The sequence below is a fragment of the Amphiura filiformis genome, chromosome 12 (assembly GCF_039555335.1).
Source record: "Amphiura filiformis chromosome 12, Afil_fr2py, whole genome shotgun sequence".
Lineage (NCBI taxonomy): Eukaryota > Metazoa > Echinodermata > Ophiuroidea > Amphilepidida > Amphiuridae > Amphiura > Amphiura filiformis.
The window spans coordinates 43,253,854-43,268,204 of NC_092639.1; the positions used below are offsets into that span (position 1 = coordinate 43,253,854).

The 14,351-nt window shown below is 37.9% G+C and overlaps 1 protein-coding gene across 1 annotated transcript in view; it reads right to left on the reverse strand.

Moving 5' to 3' along the window:
- Nucleotides 1–8,135, reverse strand: part of LOC140165377 (GDNF family receptor alpha-4-like) — a 44,294-nt gene extending 36,159 nt beyond the window's left edge. Inside the window, exons 1-2 of the mRNA XM_072188698.1 lie at nucleotides 7,674–8,135; nucleotides 1,664–1,963 (exon numbers count right to left, since the gene is read on the reverse strand). The gene's annotated coding sequence lies outside the window, so the exon portion shown is untranslated. The remainder of the gene's footprint in view (nucleotides 1–1,663; nucleotides 1,964–7,673) is intronic.
- Between the last annotated feature and the right edge of the window lie 6,216 nt (nucleotides 8,136–14,351).

Here is a 14,351-nt window from a genome sequence, read left to right on the forward strand (position 1 = left end):
AAATAAAATGTACCTTTTCAATGATTCTACCTGTTAAGTAATTCTTCCTGTTATAGTGAACGCTCCCATTTACTCATCTAGCGGGGACCCGCGCGAAGCGCGGGTAGCCCGCTAGTATATATAATATCACTCGATGTGCACTTTTCAGCTCTTCAACGTTGCTCTGCCTGCTTTGTGGATGTATTGCTTCCATAGCCATCAAATACAACAGTGGTCTGGACTCTATAATGATTCAGGATATGTGAAGTGTAATTTAGACAAACACCAGCATATGTGGATGGCTTGGACCAAATTGCATGTCGAAGTAGGTGACCACCGTCTACTACGAAGAGGCAATTGCAATTCTGTGGCAAGTCATAGTGTTCTGTGAACGATTTCAGCAGAAGACCCAAGGCACTCTGCGCATCAGTCCATCTTCAAACAGAGAGGGTGGATGAGGAGCGAGTTCATATGCCAGAAATGCCCCCATCTCAGTGCTGCTGTTTAGCAAACAGGTGATTCTATTAAACAAGAGACTTGGATTCATCTCTACCTGTTGTCCTCTGATGGTCACCGTTTTGTCCTTTGATCCCATTGTTGTAACCTTGTCATTTCGGCGTAGTGAAACATTTGTGAACTTCTTGCCCGTCATATCTGATGCTGCCTTACTACCAATTTCAACAGCTCTGTCACAGTTTACAGATTCACCTGCTACGATCCCAGTTGACACAGACACGAGCTGATTAGCCTCATAACCAGCAAACGGTAGATGAGCATTTAACCATTCTTCAAAAATGCCGCGATCCTTGGTGTCTCTTGCCTGTGAACTCTGTCGTAGATCTTTGTGTTGCTCTGATGTGCCAGTGTGAACTCCAGTGAACTGCTGCAATGTGTCACAGATAGGAGCTCATCGAGGAAGAGCATGAACCCACTTGGTCAACGTGCTGTCTGTAATGCCCCTTCCATGTGTCATTCCTCCTGATGTTTTCAGTGTCCGCATCAAGAACTGCTCTATGGTCGGGTCTGAAAAGTTGCCACCCCAGAATGCCCTAGTTTCTCAAATTGACTTTTTGATTTTGAAAATCCAGATCCGGGATTTGGAAAGGCGGCACATTTTGGATTTTGGATACTTGAAAGGGTTGAATCATCTTAATATGGATTTATAAAGATTCCTCATACCTCAAAACATATGTGTAGATACCTTACATGTGTTTCTAGGTAGTATGTTTTGGAAATTATGATAATAACATGAAAATGGCGGCCATTTTGGACGCCATCTTGGATTTTGGACACTTGCAAGGGTTGAATCATCTTAATATGGATTTATAAATATTCCTCATATTGCCGTACCTTTTTTGATTCATTTACATGCATGTTTCAGCCGAGACGGTTACGTTTATGTTATTGTTATGCAATGTTTTATCCTTTTTTTGATTTAGGGTGAACTTACCCCACCATATGGGCGAACCTGCCCCAACATGGGGCAAGTTCGCCGCTTTGCACACAAATTTGGTTTGCTCAGTATCCTGTTGCTATTGTAAGGCCTATTATAGTTCTGAGATTGTGGCCCTATATAACCAAGACATAACCTTAAAATTGACATCGCTATATGTAGGCTTGTCAGAAAAAAAGACATTATGATATTATAGAGTAGGCATATTGAAAGGAAGTTTAATATACATACCCACACAAGGTTTGGTAAGCAGTTTCTTGTACAATCGTTCGCATTTCTGGAACTCATTTCTTTCGTGAGAGCAAGCTGCTTCAGATGCACATGTGCTGATAGACGGGTGAAAACGCTTCAGAAGTTCTTGGTTTTCGTGACAATCGGATTGGTACTCCGACCACGTGTAGCAATCTACTGACGGGCAGACCCTTTTAACCGTATTTAAAACTTGTTTACAAGCTATATCTTTACGGCATGTATCGAACACTTGGCTGCATATTTCGGTATATGCTGATGGAGTGGTGTTGATGGTTCTTCCTGTAGAAAAAAACATCCCCAATTTAACATGTTTAACAACTTCTGAAACATAGTTATTTTTGAGAATTTCTAGGTTATGCGGGAGGTTATGTCTGGGACATATCGCATTCCGTTCGATAATTACGTAGTCCTACGTAGGGGGAGAGCGGGGAGTGTTCGCCTAGGGACAGGTTCGCCCAACGTGTGATTCTCAGCACTAAGGCCATCGGGGGTATTGGCGATTGCAAAATTAGGTGACATAGGTCATTATAAACTTCTCATATTAGCTACGCGACATATAGGCACGTGTTCATCGCCGGGGTTCATCGAACTGCAACCAAAACAAAACAATTGGATCAAATTGTTTTCTTACATTAATAATGTTGTATTATCATTGATGCAAACATACAGATGGCTTTAATGGAAATCTGTATGGGAACATACCGTATGGGATTTGTCAAAGATTTAATGCAGTTATAAACTCCGCATTCGATTTGTATTTTGCCTACCCTGGAGAAAATACAAAAATGTGCACAAGGGGCACGTTTGCCCTTTTGAGGATGGGCAGTGGCGTGTGCAGTACATTGAAAGGGGGGGCAGGTTGTTCAGTTCCCCCGAATGGAGTCCGATTAGGAATGTAAACGAGCGGAATGACTGATTTCCCCCGGACCTGCTCCATCAGCGTATTATGCAAAATATTGATAATTATACCATTAAACAAGGTAAAACTACTGAAAAGCATATTTTTTAAAGTTATGTGGTATCAGTATTACTCATGTCCTAATCCATAATTCCACCGAAGTTGTAAACAAATAACATTTTTAAGTTCACTTTGGACCCCTACATTTTACCCTGACCCGACCCCTGCAATAAATTTTTGACTCCCAAGAAGAGAATGAATGCCATGTATACTTGTAAAATGTTTGCATTGAATATGTTATTGTTATGCAATGTTTTAACCTTTTTTTTTTTTTTTTTTTGTGATTAGGGTGAACTTACCCCACCATATGGGCGAACCTGCCCCAATATAGGCAAGTTCGCCACTTTGCAAAACTTTTTTGTTTGCTCTATCCTGTTGCTATTGTAAGGCCTTTTGATCTGAGATTGTGGCCGTATATAGCCAAGATATAGGGCTTTCAAATGAGCTAATCAGGTCATCCCTAACCTTAAAATTGGCATCGCTAGGCTGGTCAGAAAAAAATAGGGCGAACGCTCCCCGCTCTGCCCAGCTGTAATTGCATACCCAGCAAACACAAAAACGTTTTTAAAACGTTTTAAATAAGTTATATTTTCGGTTTTGGTTTAGGTTAAAACGTTTTAATAACATTAAAATGTCGGGTTATATATAAACATAAAATGATAAAGGTCATGAAATTGTTTTCAAACGTTTTGTGTGAAAACACACTACAACAATATTTTTAAAATGTTTTCGAAATGTCATTGTAAACTATTTTTGCAAACATTTTTGGCCAAATATTTTGTCAACACTTAAATAACATTATGTTAAAATATTTGCACCCAGCAAACACAGAAATGTTCTGAAAATGTTTTTACGTTTTAATAACATTTAAATGTCGGGTTATATAAAGGTGAAAACATTTTAAAAACGTTATTGTAAATATTTTGGGCAAACGTTTTTGCAAAATATTTTTTCAACCCCAAAATAACATTCTGTTTAGAATGATTTGTACCAAGTTTTCAAAAATGTTTTTGGAATGTTATTAAAACATTTTTATACCCTTTATATAACCCGACATTTAAATGTTTTCTGTCAAACATTTGTGTTTGCTATGCAGTAAATTACCAACAAATGTTATTTAATGTTATGAAAACGTTTTATACCATTAATGTACCCTTTATATAAACCGACATTTAAACGTTTTCTGACAACCTTTGATAACCTTTTGCGAATGATGTCGAAAACGTTTTGTGTTTGCTGGGTAGGTCTTACAAATATTGAACTCGCCGTGCCAATCGATCCGTTTGCGTCGTTGTATATCACTGCAAAGCAGTTTGACCATATCTGCGAGCCCAATCCGCGTTGTTACATTTTCGCCGTATTCTATTTTTTTGTGTAGGTTGTGGCGATATATCGGGTATCGGGACACTAGGATTTCCGATATATCCCGATATATATTTTCTGATTCACGAAAATCATATTTTTCTTTTTATCTTTCAGTTTATGTTTAGTTTTCATTTACGATGTCATTGTTATTTTGAAGTGTTAGCCTCCAATCTGTTTTATTCTATCCTTTTGTCACTCACTAACAAATTGAAGGAAGTAAAATTTCGTTTTCGGTTTTGTCAGTTGTGTATAGGTCTAGGGGAGTGCGGGGAGGCCTAGGGGAGTGCGGGGAATGTTCGCCCTATTTTTTATGGTATAGAAACGTCTATTAGAAGTATATTTCCGAGCACGCTAGGCCCTTCTTAGGCCATATCATACTGACAACATACAGCATAAAAACATTATGAACCAAATTTAACAGTATAACATAACATGTATGTAGAGTTCTTACAGAAATGTTATTTTATAATACACGTAGGCCCAGTGTTACATGTCAGACCGAGATCGTTTATTTCTCTATGTTTGTACTACAAATAAAATTTCTCTCTAAAAAGATACCCTTAATTTTGTTATTCAGTAGGGGCCTACTTGCATGTCTCAATGTTGTGATTAAGTTACCATATGCATTCCAAAACAAACCAACAACACATTCATTTATTATTTACATTACAATTTTATTTTGCTCGATTTTGTTTTTACCAACTACAATGATTTTTTGGCCCTGACGTTAATATTTTTCTTGTTTTTATTGTGTTCCTTATTTTGTCTCATTCATTTCGGACACCACCCTGGGGATCATACTATATACCATTGACCAACAATATTAATGTTGACCCACCATGATACCTATGACCTACCATGACACCCTTGACCAATCATGACATCCCTTCACCCAATTTGACACCCCTTGACCCATCTTGACATCTCTTGAATTATTATTATTATTATTATTATTATTATTATATACCAAGTTTTCAAAAATGTTTTTGGAATGTTATTAAAACATTTTTATACCCTTTATATAACCCGACATTTAAATGTTTTCTGTCAAACATTTGTGTTTGCTATGCAGTACATTACCAACAAATGTTATTTAATGTTATGAAAACGTTTTATACCATTAATGTACCCTTTATATAAACCGACATTTAAACGTTTTCTGACAACCTTTGATAACCTTTTGCGAATGATGTCGAAAACGTTTTGTGTTTGCTGGGTAGGTCTTACAAATATTGAACTCGCCGTGCCAATCGATCCGTTTGCGTCGTTGTATATCACTGCAAAGCAGTTTGACCATATCTGCGAGCCCAATCCGCGTTGTTACATTTTCGCCGTATTCTATTTTTTGTGTAGGTTGTGGCGATATATCGGGTATCGGGACACTAGGATTTCCGATATATCCCGATATATATTTTCCGATTCACGAAAATCATATTTTTCTTTTTATCTTTCAGTTTATGTTTAGTTTTCATTTACGATGTCATTGTTATTTTGAAGTGTTAGCCTCCAATCTGTTTTATTCTATCCTTTTGTCACTCACTAACAAATTGAAGGAAGTAAAATTTCGTTTTCGGTTTTGTCAGTTGTGTATAGGTCTAGGGGAGTGCGGGGAGGCCTAGGGGAGTGCGGGGAATGTTCGCCCTATTTTTTTATGGTATAGAAACGTCTATTAGAAGTATATTTCCGAGCACGCTAGGCCCTTCTTAGGCCATATCATACTGACAACATACAGCATAAAAACATTATGAACCAAATTTAACAGTATAACATAACATGTATGTAGAGTTCTTACAGAAATGTTATTTTATAATACACGTAGGCCCAGTGTTACATGTCAGACCGAGATCGTTTATTTCTCTATGTTTGTACTACAAATAAAATTTCTCTCTAAAAGATACCCTTAATTTTGTTATTCAGTAGGGGCCTACTTGCATGTCTCAATGTTGTGATTAAGTTACTATATGCATTCCAAAACAAACCAACAACACATTCATTTATTATTTACATTACAATTTTATTTTGCTCGATTTTGTTTTTACCACCTACAATGATTTTTTTGGCCCTGACGTTAATATTTTTCTTGTTTTTATTGTGTTCCTTATTTTTGTCTCATTCATTTCGGACACCACCCTGGGGATCATACTATATACCATTGACCAACAATATTAATGTTGACCCACCATGATACCTATGACCTACCATGACACCCTTGACCAATCATGACATCCCTTCACCCAATTTGACACCCCTTGACCCATCTTGACATCTCTTGACCCATGACCATGATACCCTTGGCAGACCATGACACACGTTGACCCTCTTAAACCCCCTTATCGTGGCACTTGAGAACCAAGGATGCAAGAGCAAAATTACAATAACAATAACTGTCACCAATTCTCAGTTCAATTAGCCCCTGGCTCCCACTTATTTCCGAGCCTGAGCGAACCAAAGAATTCATTATCAACTTATCACCATGCTCTGTTCAATTGGGGGGGGGGGGAACCGCCACTCAGAAGACCCGTTACTCAGAAGGCCCACTATTCAGAAAACCTGTCAAATTCTGAATAGCGGGCTTGTTTTCATTTAAAATAACCCGCTAACCAGAAGACCCGCTAATCAAAAAACCCGTTAATCAGAAGGCCCGCTACTCCAAAAATATTTTCTGAGTAGCGGGCCTTCTGATTAACGGGCCCTTTGCACACCCTCTATGCAGACTTGTAGTATTGGGACCCGTCATGAGGACGGGTACGGGTACGAGTCCGAGCCATGAGTATGGGTACGGGTCCCAGACCATGGGTACGGGTACGGGTCCGAAGCCATGAGTACGGGTACGGGTATACGGGTCCGAACCTAAAATAGGGTGCGGGTACGGGTACGGGTCCGGAGCCATGAGTACGGGTACGGGTACGGAAATTGGGACTCGAGTACGGGTACGGGTCCCAGTATGGGTACGGTTACGGCCCATGGGTACGGGTACAGGTATTGGGACTAGACACATTGTATGAGTCCCATTATTGGTACATGGGTATAAACAAAGCTATTGTTATTGATTATTGACATTAATTTATTGGCTATTATACCTTGCTGTAAATACACTCTTTGATGTCATTTATACCACAACAAATGAATTAAACTACATTTCGCACCAACAGAATTAGAGAAATTAATTTTGTTATAAGCATATACAACATTTTAATTTGTTGTGTGTGCCATGAGTTGCTGAGACATTTCTATTTGCTAAGATTTGCACATAGACTATTAAGTTATTATTCACCTGAAAATATCAACTGGATTTCAAATTTGATCCAAAATTTGTAGACTTAAGGCGTGGGGTATGAGCGACCTTGAAGTACAGGTATCTGGAGAAGGGAAGCAACGAGTTACCCCAAATCACAGCGACAGGTAGTGACTTGGCCGCCGAGTGTTAATATATATTTATTTTGGACATGTTGGAAGGTTCGTGTTTGTTTTAAATTTTGGGGCGTTTTTCCAAAATTTGATATTTTTGGTGATATTTAAAAAAAGCGACATGCCAAAGACAAATCTTTTTGCACATACTTTGTTATTGCTAATACAACTCTTTTCTGCATTTTCGTTTTGGTGATTTAGTAATATTATAAATTTTGTGACTGCATGTTGGCGTTTTCGATGCGATTTTAGGCTTACCGTGATTTAACGTTGATATCTGGTCTTGCTCCTTTTATAATTTCTCTTTGACCGTCCGCTTTTGTAAATAACAGAATGTAGATTGGCTCTGAATAAGTCTCGTAGTCCTCTTGGTGGTTTTTTTTCATGATATATTTAGTTTGTATTTGCATGTAACAACCCAAAACCGACCTCTGATTTCAGGGTTGAAGGCTGTTTTCGGAATTTCCGTGGACTCAAACAAGTGCACGAGTGGCGACTATGGTTTTATACTTCCCGCATTGATGATTGCGTCTACGCCTAACAATATACTTCTTTTTATTATGTTGACTGTAGCTGGTATACACACTGGTCATGCTGGTATACAAAGAATTGGTTACATGTCAATGACCATTAACTTCAGGGATAGACCCTTAGATTATTTATGCGCCTTTCTATCATGCAGTATCTTTACCCGCAGACATGTGCCCGTGTCATGTGCCAATATTGACTTCGAAGAAACTGTGTGATTCTATGGCCTAGCGGTCTAAGGCGTTGTGGTTTCCTGAAACAGGTGGTTTCTAAGTTGCTGTTCTGGGCGTCGCTTGTTCGAAATCGTGCGTCTGTCACTTTGCTTATGCTGCTTTATTTTTCCAACGTTAGGGCCTAGAAAAACTGATTTATAATTTCTTTTTGTATTATTTATTAATTAATTAATTAATTAATTAATTAATTAATTAATTAATTAATTAATTAATTAATTAATTAATTAATTTATTTATTTATTTATTTATTTATTTATTTATTTATTTATTTATTTATTTATTTATTTTATTTATTTAATGACGTTTTGGGGCTCGAGAGAGCGGACACGTTTATTTATTTATTTATTTATTTATTTATTTATTTATTTTTCGATTGATTATTTGATGAGTGAGTGAGCAGATTTATCGATTGCTACTTCAGTTGTGGGATTTCTATTTGATTTTGAATGACATCGTGCATTAGTATTGATTTTTTCCGTTAAGCATTATCAAGAATTAATATCACAGTTTTCAGTGCAGATAGAAAGTTGGCTTAGTGATACTATCCGTTGATTCAGAACCGGAAGGTGCCGGGTTCGATTTCCACTTATGCCTATTTTTTTAAAGACTTGGAAAATTTCTGCAGTAAGTTTATTTGGCGCGCGATCTCAGTTATTCATTTTCTGATGGCTGTGCCTCTTACAGACACCCTCCCTCTGGAATCCAAACCACGGTTCGCTCATTACACCTCCCTTAATTGTCAATATCAAATTTAGTGAAGCCTTTCATGCACATCCACACATCCCAGCACACATCCACCAGATTATCCATTAGCTTATAATTATTTTCGTTAATTATGCACATCTGGATAATTATTAATGTTTTGCCTATAAGCTGAGTGGCGGATCCAGGATTTTTCAATAGAGGGGGCGCCGAGCCACTGCCGCCGCCGCGGCTCGGCGCCCACACAAAGTCAGGCGCTGCTCTGCAAAAATACACCGAGTCAGGCGCCGATCTGCAAAAAATAGAGGGGGCGCGCGCCGGGTGCGCCCCCCTCTAAATCCGCCCATGAGCTCCAATAAATCATACATTTCTGTAAACATGGTATGGCAAAGGAACTATGTACCATTTGACTCAAATGCACACACTCCCAAAGTACATGTGGTGGGAAAATGTAGTTTTTGGCTCTGAGCGGAGCTATCAGTGCCTTTGTCATGCAACTATAACTAGCATTCATTTTCAGGCCACAATACGCTGTTGGTTTTTATGCTAAGGATCATTTAATGACTGATATGAAGACTTAAGTTTCGTTTCTAAGTTTGGCTAAGTTATTTTTGAATCGATTGCACTCCAGATTTTATTGAAATTCAGCCGATAAAAGTATTATTTTGGGGTAAAAAAGACCAAAATAGTCACGATAATCGAGTTATATCTTGGTTCCCTGTGTGTGCTAGAGATTATTCTGGTCTGTATAATTTAAGATGCGTGATACAGACGGAAACCAATGGAGGTACATTTCTTAAGATTTAGTTCAGATCAGAAATTATTTGACTACTTCTTAACTTTTCTTAACTATTTCTTTATAATTTAAGAGATAAGTACATTCCTGTTTTTTATAGAGTCAATCCATCATTATATAAGTTTATCTCTTTGATGAAAAATGAAGATATTAATGTTATTCAAACACTTTCAGAGTTTATTTATATTGCTCTCAAACTCAGAAACATTTTGTTCCAAATCGTATTTTATTTACACTTTGTTGTACGTTAATATTGCCTTATTTGAATTATGGAGTACTTTTATGGGGAAATACATGTAAAACTTACTTAAATAAAATTGTAAAAATTCAAAAATGGGCTATTAGAACAGTGGCAAACGGTCACTACAGAGACCACACAGCGCCATTGTTTGCTAATTATAACATATTAAAAGTTGAAGATATGTACACACTGGAATTAGGTACATTCATGTACAGGTGCTCTATAAATGAGCTGCCCTGTTCATTTGATAATTATTTTACCAAACGTTCTGACATACATAACTACAAGACACGATATGTAAATGACCTAAATCTAACCAAAAATAAGAAAGTCTTTTTTGATCATGCCATACGTACAAGAGGTCCCATTCTTTGGAATTCTTTAGATAAAAATCTGAAAGCTTCAAAATCTGTTAAACATTTCCGTAATCAATTCAAAACAAAACTGATCTCTAAATATAATTAATCTTTTTCGTGAGCACCCCCCCCCTTCCCTTGTCTTTTGGTTATGCTATGTGATGTTGATTTATTTTGTTAATTTCATTTGATTTCAGGGAAAGGCTAACTTTCAGACCTTTTTGGTCTTCCAGCCTTTTCCTCCATATGTACCGTGTTTATATATATTTTTTATGTAATGTCTTTGATTTTTATGGAAATAAAATATGAATGAATGAATGAATGAATAATATGCATTCTGATACATAATGTTTCTCTATTAATCTAAATTGTTGATTTTTCTTTCATATGCATGTAAATAATGTCTGTCACCGTGTAATTATTGTTTTTTGTACTATGGGCTGGAGGCCTACGTACTTAATAAAATACAATGAATGAATGAATGAATAATTTAAATAAAGAGATAGTTAAGGAATGTCAAAAAATAGTCAAGAACATGTCTGAATCTTGAATAAATCCCCGAATAAATCTGAACAAATGACTTTTCTGGTGGCCTATTTTGCTTGCGCAAGTGCAGTACGAAAACACTGTGACGATTTTTGGTTAAACAACCAGGGTTGCCAACAAATTTCAGCTTGAATGGCGGGTCAAATAACCGAAATGTCGCCCAATTTTTCTCTTTACCATTGGTTTATATGGGGCAGGGAAAAGTCGCGGGGAAAATCTTCAAACGTCGCCCAATGGCAGGCGCGTAGCAAGCGGGGGGGACAGGGTGGACGAAGTCCATGGGCCCCGAGGGCTCAGGAGCCCCGAGCACAAAAGCGAAAATTAAATAAGGCCTGATAATGGCGAGCAGGGCCGGATGTTTATACCATTGGGACAGATGGGCCCGGGCTTAAGGCAATTTTGGGCCCCAACATTTTTTGGGCCCCAAAATTGCCTCATGCACGTTTCTTTTAACCCCAATAACAGCATGTTTTATGGTCAAAATAGGGCAAAATTATAAAATTTTCGGGGGAAATTGAATTGATCAAAATATGTTAATCACCCCTTTGTCCCCCTTTAGCTGATAATGGCGAGCAGGGCCGGATGTTTATACCATTGGGACAGATGGGCCCGGGCCCAAGGCAATTTTGGGCCCCAAAATTGCCTCATGCACGTTTCTTTTAACCCCAATAACAGCATGTTTTATGGTCAAAATAGGGCAAAATTATAAAATTTTCGGCGCTTCGCGCGCATTCAGAAAATTGAATTGAACAAAATATGTTATTCCCCCCTTTGTCCCCCTTTAGTTATACCAAAACTTGGCCACTGACTTAAATGCACATGCCCTCCTCGGCACGTGAGTTCGGGGCCTCCAAATTTTAGCCTGGACCAGGGCCCCATAAGGTAGGCTAAATCCCGCCCTGGTTAAAAGGGCCCGTACTGCTCCATGTCCATGGGCCCCTGATGCTCTTGTTACGCCCCTGCCCAATGGGCTACAAAATCGCGGGTTTGGCAACCCTGAATCCATGGTTATTTTCTACAAAGAGCTTTTAAATAGAAATAGAGTCGCAATAGATTATATAATCTTTTGTTCGTTTGATGCCGATTAGAAGTTGCGACAGGCTATTCATAAAAGTGGTACCATTGTTTCGAATAAAGGGGTTCCTCCATTAAATTGGTCACTGATCCGGCATCATATTAACGCTCTACACAACAGGCGAGTATCAATAAGTGACCACACTACAGTCATGTGTAAGGGCAGTCATATGTAAAGTGGTACCATTGTACTCACGTATCCCAAATGTGTGCTTGTGTGGGTCTGAAGTATATGAGGAGGCTTTAGCTGTCGATGCAATCATCTTTACCACCCACCTGACGTTAGGCGTTTCATTTAAATAAATTGAATGCTCTCGCTGATCGATTACACATTAGAATGTATGAAGGCTGCCATGTCTAGTCCATATATCTATATTACACTATAATGGTAATCGCTATACGTATACATGTAAGTATAAGTATAGGCCTATAAAGGTTGTTTTTAAGAAATTTCCATTTAATTTTATTTTAAGAAGGAGATTGGTATAGAAATAGTGGCGTACCCAAAGAGGGAAGGGGGTTGGGAGGGGCAGATTCACCTCTGTGAGAAGTCTTGGGAGGGAGGAGGAGGCAGAGGGAGGAGGGATATGGAGAATGAGAGAGGGCTGGAGGAAGGGAGAAATAAAAAGATATAATAAAGACAAGTAGATAAATAGAAATATAAGGAAAATGTTGGGAATGAGAGAGGGAGGGTGAGAGGGGACAATGAGAGCGAGGGAATGATAAAGTGTAGGCCAAGGAAAGAATAAGTACGTAAGTACAGAGACGGGAAAAGAAAGGAATGATGAATACATTTAATAATTATTATTAGGCCTATATAATAACTAAACACATAACAGCACTGGGCAGCCATTCGATGATGTCAATGCCTTTATTCATTACGTAATTAAAACGCCCAGTCAGATGTATTTCACACCTACCAAACACAACTCACCCGATTTCGCAAACTGGACGTTGAATGTACACTCTCATGAATATTGATTGGCAACATTTTCCAATATGTCAGCGCTCTAATCGGAAACAATAGAACAATAGACCCTGCAGAGCGTTGATTTTCTATGCATCTGATTCAGGTCAAGGTCGTGATTTTCTACATTCGGACTTTGAATACGCCGGCTGGGCTGGTGTAGCATGGCTACTTCTGATAAAATACTAGTAATTATCATGAAAATAGTTTACCAAGATGATTAGGAAGAAAATAATGTTCGAATGATACCCGTGACATTTTCAATTTCACAAGGGGAGGTGGAAGGAGATCTAGCTTCCTCTAGCTATGTCACTAGTTGCTTGTAAATCTTGATGATGATCACTGGAATATAATAAAATGCATACCTGCCACATGGCAATCATACCGGGATCATGCTAGTACCTGACAGGGACATGTCCGGCGGGCCGGTCATCGCTGCTAGCGCTGCAGTAGCGCACATCGCAACCTAGCAAATATTCATTCCATCAAAGATAGTATCTTTGATTCCATAGGCCTACCGGTACCCAGATATACCAACCCCAGGGCAGCAGTGCGTGAATGCAACGCGCTGTCTATGACTGAGAGCCAAAGCATCGGGGGAAAATTTTCACCAAATAAAAAAGGAGAAAGAGTCCTTAAGGAAAAGATAAGTGGAGAAATCTTCAATTATATTATTGAAAACAAATTACAATTTAATAGGGCCGGCTACATCAAAGAAAGGTGTAAACATGAAACCATCGAGCTATGATGAAACCACGAAGCTATCGTTATTCTTTGCTTGGTTTACATCAATATTCACAAATATGCTAGATTTTACAGCAGATTAAGAATCAATAATGATGACTTTATGGCTGAAATTGCGGAAATCACCAAGTTTCGTGGAGTAAATTGACGAAGAATCACATAGCAATTTACATGGACGAAAGCAAAATTGTCGCCAGAAAATGATAAATGTTCTCCGATCTTTCAAAAATAATGGTCGCCGGGAATCCATCAATTTCATAACTTTCACCAAAGCAACCTTTTTCATGTTTCGTATGAACATAGGATAGAGTATATTTTACATAAAACTGTTAAAATAAGGACATTTTGTTGTCTCAAATAGTCGAATCCGAGCATAATACTTTAGGAACGCTAATAAAGCATATATATTTCACCAGGTTGAAAATTTTCGTACTTGCTATATCAAGCCTGTATAACAAAAGCTCATCCGGCAGTGATTGGTTCATTATGCTATTAATGAATATTCATAATGCTATTGGGCGCGCTGAAGTAAATACTAAGTAAATAGAATAAAATAATATTTAAATAGTGATATTTACTTACAAAAATAAATCACAAAAAATGAAATAAGAAAATGCAAAATTAATATGATAAAATAATAAACAAAAAATAAAAGTGAGACAAATAAAATTTATTGAAATGAATTTTATTGAAATAGATGAAATAAAAAAATTATGAAAAATCCAAATGAAATACCTTGAGGGGGTCCA